The sequence below is a fragment of the Vanessa tameamea genome, chromosome 14, assembly GCF_037043105.1.
Source record: "Vanessa tameamea isolate UH-Manoa-2023 chromosome 14, ilVanTame1 primary haplotype, whole genome shotgun sequence".
Taxonomy (NCBI): Eukaryota; Metazoa; Arthropoda; class Insecta; order Lepidoptera; family Nymphalidae; genus Vanessa; species Vanessa tameamea.
The window spans coordinates 2,107,341-2,120,285 of record NC_087322.1 but is presented as its reverse complement, the minus strand read 5'-3'; the positions used below and the strand labels follow the sequence as shown (position 1 = coordinate 2,120,285).

Below are 12,945 nucleotides of genomic sequence, written 5' to 3'. Positions count from 1 at the left end.
CACAAAAATCTACCATTCAAATGATACTATAGCAGATACTGTTATTTATTGTAGACTGTCGCTTATGACTTTTTGACATTTAACATTGTTTTCTGCGGTGAGTTTCGAATTTGTTTTATACAAAATGGCTCTACCATAACTGTCTTCGTAGAGTGGACGACGGAATCACATCAACGAGGTCTACTCAATAAAAACTCAAGTTAAACCAGAAAAGTCAAACTATAAAAATAAATTAAATTAAATTTATGATAATCGACACAACCAAGATTATAATTTTGTCTGACAGTTTGTCTATAAAATTAGTTAAACTCGATTAACTTAAAGTTTATGAACATCGGTTCCATGTATGATACTTGGAGCTTAGCCAGTATTCATTATAAGAATGCAAAATTTTTACTCAAAAAAAATGTCAGTAAAAATTAAAATTTATAATATTAAAAATGAATTCAAAAATAACCGATAATAATTTCTAAAACACGATCTGATGATTAGCTGCCTAGCTTATAATTGCATTTTCCCCCTAGCATTCGCATTTTCTTGAGTTTTTATTTTTATTTTGGACGGGCAAGTGGGCGAACTGATGGTAAATGGCCACCTCCGCTCATAGACATTAACGCTGTGAGAAATAATAACCATTCCTTATATTACACCAATACGCCACCAACCTTGGGAGCTAAGATGTTATGTCCCTCATGCCTGGAGTTACACTGGCTCACTCACCCTTCAAACCGGGACGCAACAGTACTAAGTATTACTGTTTGGCGGTAGAATATCTGATGAGTCGGTAGGTACCACCCAGACGGGCTTGCACAAAGCCATGCCACCAAGTAAAACATAACATGAAAATAATATAGTATCCCTAATTAAAAATGTTTTATTTGTTAAAAGAAAAAGCCTCTGAAAAAAATTCTCGTTCAGTAAATATTTAATACAAATCGTTTAGATTTTTCTTACAAATATTACCAGAATTTAAGCACGCGATCTTAACTGATGATTTCTCAAACTCCAACCCGACTGAGATTTCAAGTACTTCAATTGTGTTAACACTTCATCTCGTGTTTAGCAATAAAAAAAAAAAAATTTGAAAAATCAGCACGTATCGGATTAAATTCTCTCACATGTCTATCCACCAGCTTGCATTGCAGTAGTGGCATTTAAAACTTCTCCTCAAGACAAGGGAGGTCTTTGCTCAGCAATCGTTAGTCATCCACAGGTTCTTAAACCAGTAAATGACTAATGACATCTTATGGAGTATACGCATAAATTAAGTTTGCACTAAGTTGTGTAATATACGTATATATTGAATACTGTTATTAAAATGTTTACGAAATATTCTCATATGGTCGCACGACATAATCAATTGTATTGCAAAACCATTGAAACATTAGTGCAATCGTTTAAGCCCATTAAATGAAGGCGAAGAGGGGCAAACCTTTGCCCAGCAGTGGCAGATATACGGGCTGTTCCTTTTAAACTCAAATATAGAGGTAGCATTGTACTATTTGCTATTTAAATTCAGGCTGAAATATATCAAATGCCTTAAAATGTTAAACTGAATGATGGAGACGTAATTAGTACGGACTTAATACAATATTAACAATGATTTAGAAGCTTCACCAAGTGACATAATATTTTAACACTCTATCCTCTAATACCTCTTGAATATTTAATGTTGAAATTTCTCTGTAGCCAGACTTGAGTTCGTTATACGATGCGATTACATGTCGTGACGACGACATAAATAAATTTAAAGTTTTTAACACATTGATACATATTTATAATATATTTAAGAGCCGTGATGCTTAAGTGATTAGAACGCATCTTAACCGATGATTGCGGATTCCAATGCAGGCAAGCACCACTGAATTATCATATGCTTAATTTGTGTTTATAATTCATCTCGTGCTCGAAGGTGAAGGAAAACATCGTGAGGAAACATGCATGTGTCAAATTTCAACGAAATTTTGCCACATGTATATCCATGAACCGGAATATGCTCCAAACCTTTTCCTCAAAGGGAGAGGAGACCTTAGCCCAGTAGTGGGAAATTTACAGGCTGTTACTGTAATACATATTTTATTTATGTTATAAAAGACTCATCAAAACATATAATAAATGAGCCAACTTGATGGATTTATGAGTGGCCATTGAAGAGTTTTTCATATTACTCCTTCTAATTCCATCGATAGAAGGCGAATTACAATGGTGTTTTTAGTAAAACAGAAATATATATACGACCTTTTTAATTCGCCATCACGATAAATCGCATCTTTTAAACATGGCCACTGTTACAAATTTTAACTAGTCTTTACGTGATCAATTTATATGCCAACCAACAACCATGGGAACTAAGGCGTGACCGCTGTTCCTATAATTACACTGGCACAATCAAACAAGCAATGCTGTGTGGTAGTTTGATGATACGTATCAAGAATCGCTTGCACAAACATATTACAACTGTCCTATATTTAGAGTAAATGCGTACAATGGAACGGTATTACTCGTCTATGATGGGATTTTATTATATTGTCATATAATGATGTCCTTCTCATATGAGCCGCAGCGACGACATTTTTGTGATATGTTCCATGCTATGTCTTATCTCATGGTCTTCAAGTAAATTGACTCCCGCGATGATAATGTCTTTACGATTAAGAACCCGAAATCTTAATGATGGCAAATAAGGACAGTAACATTTCCATGTAACATAATTTTATTTTAATTTGCGATCCTCTTGACGAAAGTTAAGCCTTCATTTGTCTATAACAGTAAGTCGAGGTATTATTGTTTACAAATATTTTAATTGATTACACTTTTATTTAATTATTTTACAACGAGCAATTGGTAACATGTTAAGTGACTTCGCCCATAGACACTGCCACTGGCAGTTATATTAAACTTCCTTACAACATCAATGCTCCAATCTTGGGATCTAAGGGCGTACTAATAGCTTCTATTGAACGGCTTACCACTTGGGAGCATGCTGTGTGACGTCATTTGTTAATTGCTGTATCTTCCCATTTATTATACCCTCTTGTTACCAATGAATCCGGTTTAAGTGTATATGTTTTCATCTTTTATGATTATTATAGAATACCTCTGTGGTCGAGTAGTGTGTACACCAGTTTTCATGAGTACGCCACTCCGAGGACCCGGGTTCGATTCCGATATTTTCGATGTAGAATAAGTTCATTAGTTTTCTATGTTGTCTTGGATCTGAGTGTTTGTGGTACCGTCGTTACTTCTGATTTTCGATAACACAAGTGCTTTAGCTACTTACACTGGGATCAGAGTAATGTATGTGATGTTGTCCAATATATTTAATTATATGTTTTCATCTTTTACGCTTATTCCATAATAAGTCTGCAATATGTTATGACACACAATTTTTTTCTTTCTATCTGTACGTCTCTTGTGTCTATAATTACACAATTTTTTATCATAATTATCTCTTTCATGTCGTGGTCTATAAAGAACTTCATGTTTACGTGCCTTGCTTTAATTAAAATCTAGTACACGCTTTGCAGTGCAGATTTGAGACGCACACACTGTCAGGGAACTCTGACGATTTTCCAACGAAGCTTTTGACATTATTTAAGTCGTGACGCGATGGCCTGACAGAAATTATTAAACTTATTTCATATAATTTATTAGATTTAATTTTATTTCTTCGAGATGTTTTTTTTTTAAGCATTTTTGTCATGTTCCATAATTTAATTAAAATTAATGATATCGCCGAAAATACAAAAACAAGGCACATTCTTAGTTCCCAAAATTGATTTTTATTGGCGATATGACCTCTTACCATCAGGTTCATTTCTCATCCTTAACTTGTATAAATATTGAAAAACACATCTCACATCCAACTTTCTGCTGCTGCTAAGTATTTCTTAATAAACTATCCCCAAACGTTTAATGTCCCGAGTCGTTTTTCGAACCCGGGATGTCTGTAATCGTATAAGTTCGTCTCTAAGTCACGATGGCATGCTAGAAAACCATATTCCGAAAAGCAGTTTTTACAAAAGACACCTTAATTCAATTGGGCTTTCGTGTCTATGTACTATGTCATGCTTATAATATATCACGACGATGTAAACATTAAAATAACATATACGTTGGTGTGGCTCTGAGAATGGCATCAATTTTGTTTTTTTTTTTTTTTTTTAATTAAACCAGCCTCTATGTTCGCAAACCCTTGCCTATTTAAAAACGTGTTAATTAAATATCAACAAGACAAAAAAACATCTACGGTCGAATTGTAACAAATACAAAATAAAATATCTCTAGTTTATTTACACTGCCGTTTTGTGTTGAATACGTACGCGAGTTCCAACAATCAAGAACAGCAAAATCAACGAAACACGTGCTACGTACGTTCGAACAAATAAATTTCACAAACATCTGGCGACCAAGATTTCCTCGTCAGTTCGTATCCTCAAGGTCTCGATCTATTTACCTTACGATATTGAAGTATTTTTCTATTTTACCTTTGAGTATTTATCTTGTGAGTCGCACACGTGATTTTCGATTTAAATATAAAATAGTGTAAGAAACAACAAATTTCAGCTGTTCGTGTTTTTTTAATACATAATATATATAATAATCAGGCGCGTTCGTTTTCGATGATTTCCATACAACGTGTACTTTGTTCGATAGTTCACTATGTATTTTATTTAAAACAAGCTGTGCTGGCGACGTCGTGCGCGTTTGAATTTAATAAAAAAGCGTGACTTTATTATTATTTTACATATAATTTCTAAAATAAAAGTAGCCTGTTACTCCTTATTACATCAGCTATCTGCCAGTGAAAGTCCCGTCAAAATCGGTCCAGCCGTTCCAGAGATTAGCCGGAACAAACACACAGACAGACAAAAATTAAAAAAATATATATTTAGGTATATATACAGTACGTATACATACATATGCATTTAGTAAAACGCTGTTATTTTAATATTACAAACAGACACTCCAATTTTATTATATGTATAGAAAACGAGGAACTACTGAGTTGTTTTTTTTTTGTATTCTAAATATAGGAAATATTTAGAATACAAAAAACTTTAATTACATCGACTCACTTAACCTTCAATTCGAACCATAACAATAATAAGTGTGCTGTTAGCAGTAATATAAATGATGACAGGGTGACCCAACTGCGACAGGGTTGCCTCAAAAATCAAAGTTAAGCCGTGCGTGCGTTATGACTGATCGCGATCCGGACCTTTCAGATTGCCATTTTCTTGGAATATGACTTTATTTTACAAATATGTCATTATTAGAGTGAGTTGACTTAGATTTGATTAATCACTGTATCCAAAATTTTGAGGGGAATTAGTAGTTCATCCAAACATTTAAGAAGAAACAATTGTATGTATAAAACAAATTTATTATAATTTATTTATATATAAATACATACCTCTATAGTTTTACTAGGCTTTATAATGTTATGATTATATTGTTGCCGGATATTCGGATTACTTCACAGAATTTTTTGAGCGTAATTGAAGAATAACGTAAAAAAAATATTTCTCATTGCCAAATTTCATATCTAGTGAAGAACATAACGTATAAGGAAATTCTGTTGCCGGTAGAGTCCCCGATGCTGTTGATCAAAGGATGCGTAGTCCTTTCAATATTTATGTAAAACAAATATATTAAAAGTAAAAAAACATACATTTTAAATACAAGGTTCTGTTTAAACGATCTGAAAATAGAAAACAAAGTGTCTTAAGTAAATTAAAATCATCTTTTTGTTGCTTGTCATTAATAAATAATTTTAAGTAGAAATTTATTTTCTCTATGAAAACATAAAAATTACAGCTAACATAGATGAGAACTAACATAGAGGTTCAATTTATTCTAAATAAATTTGGTTTATGTAAATAATTCGACTGATTTAATTTAATAAGTATTATTATTTAATAGCAAACATTGTTATAGCACATAATATGAACTTTAATTGGTAGGAATTTGTGCAAGCCGTCTGGGTGGGGTGTTATCCCCAACTTATTATATATTCTACCGACAAACAGCAAGATTTAGTATTTTTGTGTTCCGCTTTGAACGACCAAAGAACCTACAGGCACAATGGACATAGTACCTCAGTTCCCATTGTTGGTGGCGCATTAGTTATACAAGAAGTGATTGAAAATTCTTACGGCGCTAATTTATAATATGCTAACCATCAAGGGGGGGGGGCACTTGGTCGTCCTTTCTTATATATTTTTATTTATTTATTAAAGATGATATGTTGTTATAAATAAATATAATGTTCTTATAAATAAGTTTCAGGATTTAGATTTCAATTCTTTTGTCGGCGAAGTCGTCAACCACGCACTTATTAATACTGAACTTGGGTCTCATTTTTAAATATTTTTTAAATGAATTTTGAAATTTTAATTAAGTCTCCGTTATATAAGATTACAAAGGTAACTAGATGTCACCGGCACTTATGTCCGTCCTAGGAATTCAAACTTGCTTCATTTTAAATTTCATCCAATTTGGTTCAGGTCGTGAAGAGCAATAGACAGACAAAGCTACTTTCGCATATTATAATATTCGTATAAATAAAAACTTTGAATGAAATATTAAAATTGTTAAAATGAAATTTTCAATATTGATAATGGTCGAATTTCTACCACTTAACGATCATAAAATTATAATACGTAACTTGTTACTATTATTTGCATTTCTTATATCAATAAAAAAATGGATGAATTCGGGTGATATTTTTTCATACCGAAAAGCATAAAAACATCACACGGGTAAGCGACAATGAAACTGCAAATATGACCTAAAAAATTAACAAACAATATAAATATCATATGATCTCGAACATACGGTTTGTTGGGAGAGATCGAGAAACAATGGTACTGGGTCACTGGGCTGCTGGACCGTTTTGAATCCTTATACAGGCTGTTCAATGTTTACTTTGTTTTTACTTTCGACTTTTTGTGCTTTGCGAATCATAATATCGACATTATAAGTATAAGAATAATTAAAAGTTTATTCAAAGATTATATTTATATATATTTTGTTTAATTACATAATAAGATAATATGTGTGTATATATTATACAATTAAACAAAAAGTAAATATATAGCTGACATAAAAATACTCATTGTATAAATTACTTAATCCAAACAAAAAATAACAGTATAGAGAAAAAAAAAACAAAAAGTGTTTAAGAAACAATGACTGCAATCGTATTCATAATTGGCTTCCAAGTTGGTTTCTAATACCCAACACTAATTTTCAATTGTACCCATTGGTAAAAAATTAATCCTTTAAGTCAGGCTCATATAGTGCAAGTAACGTCTTAAACGCTAAAGGCGTACAATATTTTAATTATAACTATCTTTATTTTAATGAAGTAACATAATCCAAAGTCGGAGTTTCCCATCTATCTGCAAAAACTCTCAAGATTGTTTTGACTGCCGCGGACACGTGCGAGTAAGGAGCCAATTTTTTTAATGGTAATGGTATTTACATTACATAAAAAAGTTACTGTATATCATGACCGCTTGGAATGTTGGCACGAGTGCTAGGCTTCACGGATTAAATAAAAGTTTGGAATACAAAATGTTTTTTAAATAAAAATAACTTTTTTTTAATATAAAAGCGTGCGTTTTTCCAAAAGCTCGTCTATAACGAATAATAAAGTTTATTCAATCTTCATCGTCAAAGCTTAAAAATGTTTATGTATTTATTTTAACAGTAATCGGGGCTTGCGATATTTTGTTACGTAAAACTTCACGTACCACTGGGCATGTGATGTAGTCATGGACTATTTGGAACTCTTTGTTTGGTTTATAAATTTATTCACTAAGCGTTGTGTATGATTAAATCTGTTTTGATAGAAATACTCATTGTTTTTAATTCTGTCCTTCATTCATTACATACACACATTAACAGCCTGTAAATTTCCCACTGCCGGGCTAAGACCTCCTCTCCCTTTGAGGAGAAGGTTTGGAGCATATTCCACCACGCTGCTCCAATGCGGGTTGGTGGAATACACATGTGGCAGAATTTCGTTGATATTAGACACGTGCAGATTTCCTCACGATGTTTTCCATCACCGCCGAGCACGAGATGAATTATAAACACAAATTAAGTACATGAAAATTCAGTGGTACCTGCCTGGGTTTGACCCCGAAATCATCGGTTAGAATGCACGCGTTCTAACCACTGGGCCAGATGGGCCAATGGTTAGATCGGCTCTCTCTCGGTAATGGTATATTACTCTGTTGAAATTTAATATTCGTGTGGTCAGATTGTCATGATGTTGTTTAGTTTTTTTTTAGATTAGTTTTTAGGAAAAGCAAGTGATCAAGTATAGCCATTGATTATGTTCCATTTAATAAGAATTCGAGTGTAATAAAATCCATTGTTTAAGGTTGGATTATCTCAAAGGATTTAATTATTACTGGAATTCTGCAAGATAATTAATAATTACTTGTGTATCGATAGACTTGATATATATGGAATTACCATGACAGCAGTGCCTGGCGGTGTTAACAGGAGCGGATTTTTTAGTATCTCTTTTGGAACGAAGCCATTGAGTGTAAATTGTTAACGTCTACTCTCGTAAATAAATAAATAGCATCATTATTTTTATTTTTCATATAAATAAATTATTTACATTGACCAAAGTGAGGATGAATGAATTCAAGTTTTTAATCAAAAATATTTTAAATGTAATTTTGTATTTTTGAACGATTTTTAATTATCTTTTGGATTAAAAATTAATTAAAGTTAAGATAAAATCGTCAAAGACAATTTATTTCAATTTCCAATAACCTTTAATAAAGCAAAATAACATTAATTAAAACTGGCAGGTAATTTCTACGATATTATTTAGATGAACGAAAATTTTCCTTACATTTTTTTAGTACAAGATTACTTTATCGAAAGTACAATCGGGGGAAAAAATGTTTTAAAGTTTTAATGCGCAATTAAAGAAAAAACATACCAATAACCTTTAAGGAAACCAGCTTTAAACATTTTAATCAAAGAGAAAAATATATCTAAATAAAATATATGACACTACCTTTTATTCGCGGCTTCGTTTTCCAAGCTATCATGAATAGCTTTCGAAACTCAATGATTACCTATAAGACCCGGCTTCGCACGGGTAGAATAAGGTACATAGAAAATTTATATCATAATATTATACATCATGTACAGCGTGTAAATGTCCCACTGCTGAGCTAAGGCCTCCTTTCCATTTTGAGGAGCAAGGTGGGGAACATATTCCACCACGCTGCTCCAGTGCGGGTTGGTGAATTCACATGTAGCATAATTTCGTTGAAATAAGACAAATGCAGGTTTCCTCACGATGTTTTCCTTCACCTTCGAGCACGAGATGAATTCTCAAATAGAATAAACAAAAATTAGGCACATGAAAATTCAGTGGTGGTACCCTGGATTTGAAACCGCATTAATCGGTTAAGATGTACGCGTTCTAACTACTGGGCCAACTCGGCTCATTATATCATAATATATATAGTTCTATTAGTTTACGCGGCGAAATCAAATACAGCTCATAGTTTGAATACCTTATAAAAATCCGGTCAGTAGTTTTTTAACAGCAGGGGGGGCGTTGTTTTATAATATGTAGTGATATATTGTAGAGATTAAGCCAAAAGTTCCCTTTACTTAAGTTTCCATCCCGAAATTTAATCTTAAATACTTGCAACAAGCGCTCCCGAACCGAGTTTTCTTATCGTAAAAGTTTTTACACGCCCTAGATTTTTATGATTTAAGCAATTGTGCACGCGACTGTACATAGTGCGGAGGGAACAATGAAAAATGAAAATTCTCCTATAAATAGCTTCCAGCGTGAAGTGCTGTTCAATTTGCGTGTATTTTAAAATCACAATATTATACTTAGTATTATTTTAAGCAAAGGCCTTAGAGATAATTAAAGTAAGTAATTCATGAAATTGTAAATTGCCCAAAGCTGGGCTAAGCCCATCTTTCTTTGAGGACAAGGTTTGGAGCTAATTCTTCAAAGGTGCTCCAATGCGAGTTGGTGGGTAAAAATATAGTAATTCTCGATTTTCAGAACGTGTGTTGAGAAGCTGGGCATAGGCTCCTCTTGTAGGTTCTTGGATTCTCTTGCTCCAAAATATTTAAGTGACTTCAAGATTTTTTCCATCTCGGCGGTGATGTCTTCAAAATTAAAATCTTTAAGCTTTGTCCACTTTATATCTTTCCACTTCATTTATTCTCTTCTAAGTACCTCAAAGGACGGTTGGAAGAGATTGAGATAAGATCGTCTTTGTTCGCTTTTTTTTTTGTTTTTGTTAAATTTAGTAAGCAATAAGGCCATTTACAATACTTTGCATAGTTGTGTTCCAGTGTTAAGGGTTAGTGAGTCATTGTGTATACGAGGAAACAGATTGCTATCTTGTTATATCGTCCTGATTTGATTTTAGTCACGGCGGCCAAACTCTCGGAAGACCAGCCAACTACGTAAATGTATTCTTTATTCTCTCACGCTCATCATCCGATGGGACGACAAACCCGCCACGACCGGAAAGAGTTCAGGCGCAGGACCTGCTTTCCAAGGCGCAGAAGTGTACACACTTCCAACTTCCAAACACCGGGCTGCTACTGAGATTTTTCGACAATAAAACCGTTTAGCGGCCCGACCGTTTTTGGACCCAGAACCTTGGAATCTTTGGCCTTATATACAGCCAGTAGACCAACGAGGCTATCATATACTGACTTAAGGAATCGTATCTTAAAATGCCCACCCGTTGTGACTATTATAAGCTTTTGATGTTACCGACTGTCGTTGGATTCACCCCTTATAGTAGAATACATGCCAGCGTGCTTCCTGCTCCGCGTTGACCGGAGTTGGTTTGAAACCACAAACCGTGAAACCCAGCTTTAGCTCTCATAGTTGGTGCATTACGGTATATAAAATGGTTTAGCTTTCATGAGGTATAAGCTATATTTTATTAATATTATAATTTACTTTGTTTTTAATATTTTACTAGAACAATACAAAAAAATCTATTGAGTACCAGTTCTCACCCGCGGCTCCGCTCGGGTTCTAGAGGTGGGACATTAGGTGTTAGGCATGAAAAGTAGCCGACGTCCTTCCTTTGAGTTCATACCAAACTTCAAAAAGCAGACGGAGCAACAAACAGATAGACAGATAGAGTTACTTTCGCATTTATAATATTAGAATAAATATTGTATATTATACAAGGTTCTAAATAAGAATAGACAAAAAAGGTGTATTACGAAATTTAAAAAAGGATTACTTTAATACTGAAAGGGTTCAACAGGGGTCATATCGTGATTGAAGAAATAATTAACTGGAAAAGCGAGATTTTTAATTAGCAACCGTGACTTCGCTGTCGGTATTCCCATTAGTGATATTCCAATGTCAAAGGCGAAAGGATTTAAAGAAAAAAGAAAAACTTTTTTTTTTAAATGATTCGAGTGAACGAATGATCTTACTTGATTGAAAACAATACAATCTACATTAAAAATATTAATGCATACATTTTATTTTACTATGAAGAAAAACGTAACTTTGTTCCAAGGGTGGAGGTACATTGACTTTGCCCATTTCAAATAGCCCATTTGTCAGTCTGCCTGACTATTAAATACAAAAAAATGTATTACTTGTGTTGGCTAAAAACTAGACGCTAATAATCGTAAAAAATTAATCGAAATCCATCTGTCGGTCCAAAAATGACGTAATCTGTAATATAACATAACAAACGCGTGAGTAACTCTGTCGGTTTGTTGTGCTTTCGACTAAATTAATAAACCAAGGGGGTAAAGTTGGAGATAAATGGTGTATTCAGAAACTGAATTCCAGGAGAAAAATGCCGCGGGGACAGTTAGTATAATTATAAAGCAATTTTAAATTCGAAAACGTCATTTAAATTATAAACTCGACTCATCTCACACTATCGTTCATCGATTTTCCCGCTCAGCGATACTATTACGGCTCGACGAGGTCGTGAATATTTAAACAAACCATAAATAAACGACATATTTACTGTTGTTGTTGAAATTTATAATTTCAACAACACGAAACGCAATATTCGTTTCTCGCCCGTAATGGCAATACCATCGTATTAAAGATTTATAACAAAATTAAACGAACACTTTATATTTTTATACAACATTATAAATATGTCAATGAATATGTAAATTAAAGTAAATATATAAATATTATAGAAAAAAATGAGTTCGGAATACAGCGGAATACATATATAAGAATACTAGCTGAAGCTGCGGCTTTGCCCGCACGAAATTTATTCCTTCCCCGTTTAACCCCCTTAGGTGTAGAGTTTTGTAAAATCCGTTCTTAGCAGACGTTTTATAAAAGGCGCCTACGTGCCAAATTTCAAGTTTGTAACTGTTACAGTTTCTAAGATTTCGTGATTAATCAGTGAGTGGTATTTCGCTTTCGTTGAAAATAATATTAATATGTGTTGAGAATATAATTAAAATTATTTAAAAAATCGAATAAATCTATGACTATTAAGATATTATATTACAGCCTGTATATTAAGATATTTTTTTACTAAATCACGCAATAGTGACTCAATTTTAATAGATATAGCTTAAGCCCGTTTTTTTTTTTTTTAATTGTTTCTCTCGGTAGAAACCTTAAGAAAGGTACCCGGGCGCTACTATGTAAATAATATAATCATGAATATACTGTGATAACACAATACTTAGTGTTTAATAGTAACTAACTTTTAAGGCTTACCTTTACCAACGGTTTTTAGTACATTTACGTTTTTAATTTAAGAATGTCCCATAATCTCTTTTAAAAATATAATATATTTTAAGGAGACTAAAACCTTTATCATCCCAGTGTTGACACGTCAACAATGATACGTATAAACAACGACAACGATAAATACGGAAGATCTAATAATAATAAAAGCAAATACCAATGGAAGTTAA

The 12,945-nt window shown here is 33.1% G+C and overlaps 1 protein-coding gene across 3 annotated transcripts in view; it reads right to left on the bottom strand.

Moving 5' to 3' along the window:
• Nucleotides 1–12,945, bottom strand: part of LOC113398681 (acetylcholine receptor subunit beta-like 2) — a 53,322-nt gene that overhangs the window by 16,789 nt on the left and 23,588 nt on the right. The window lies entirely within an intron of this gene.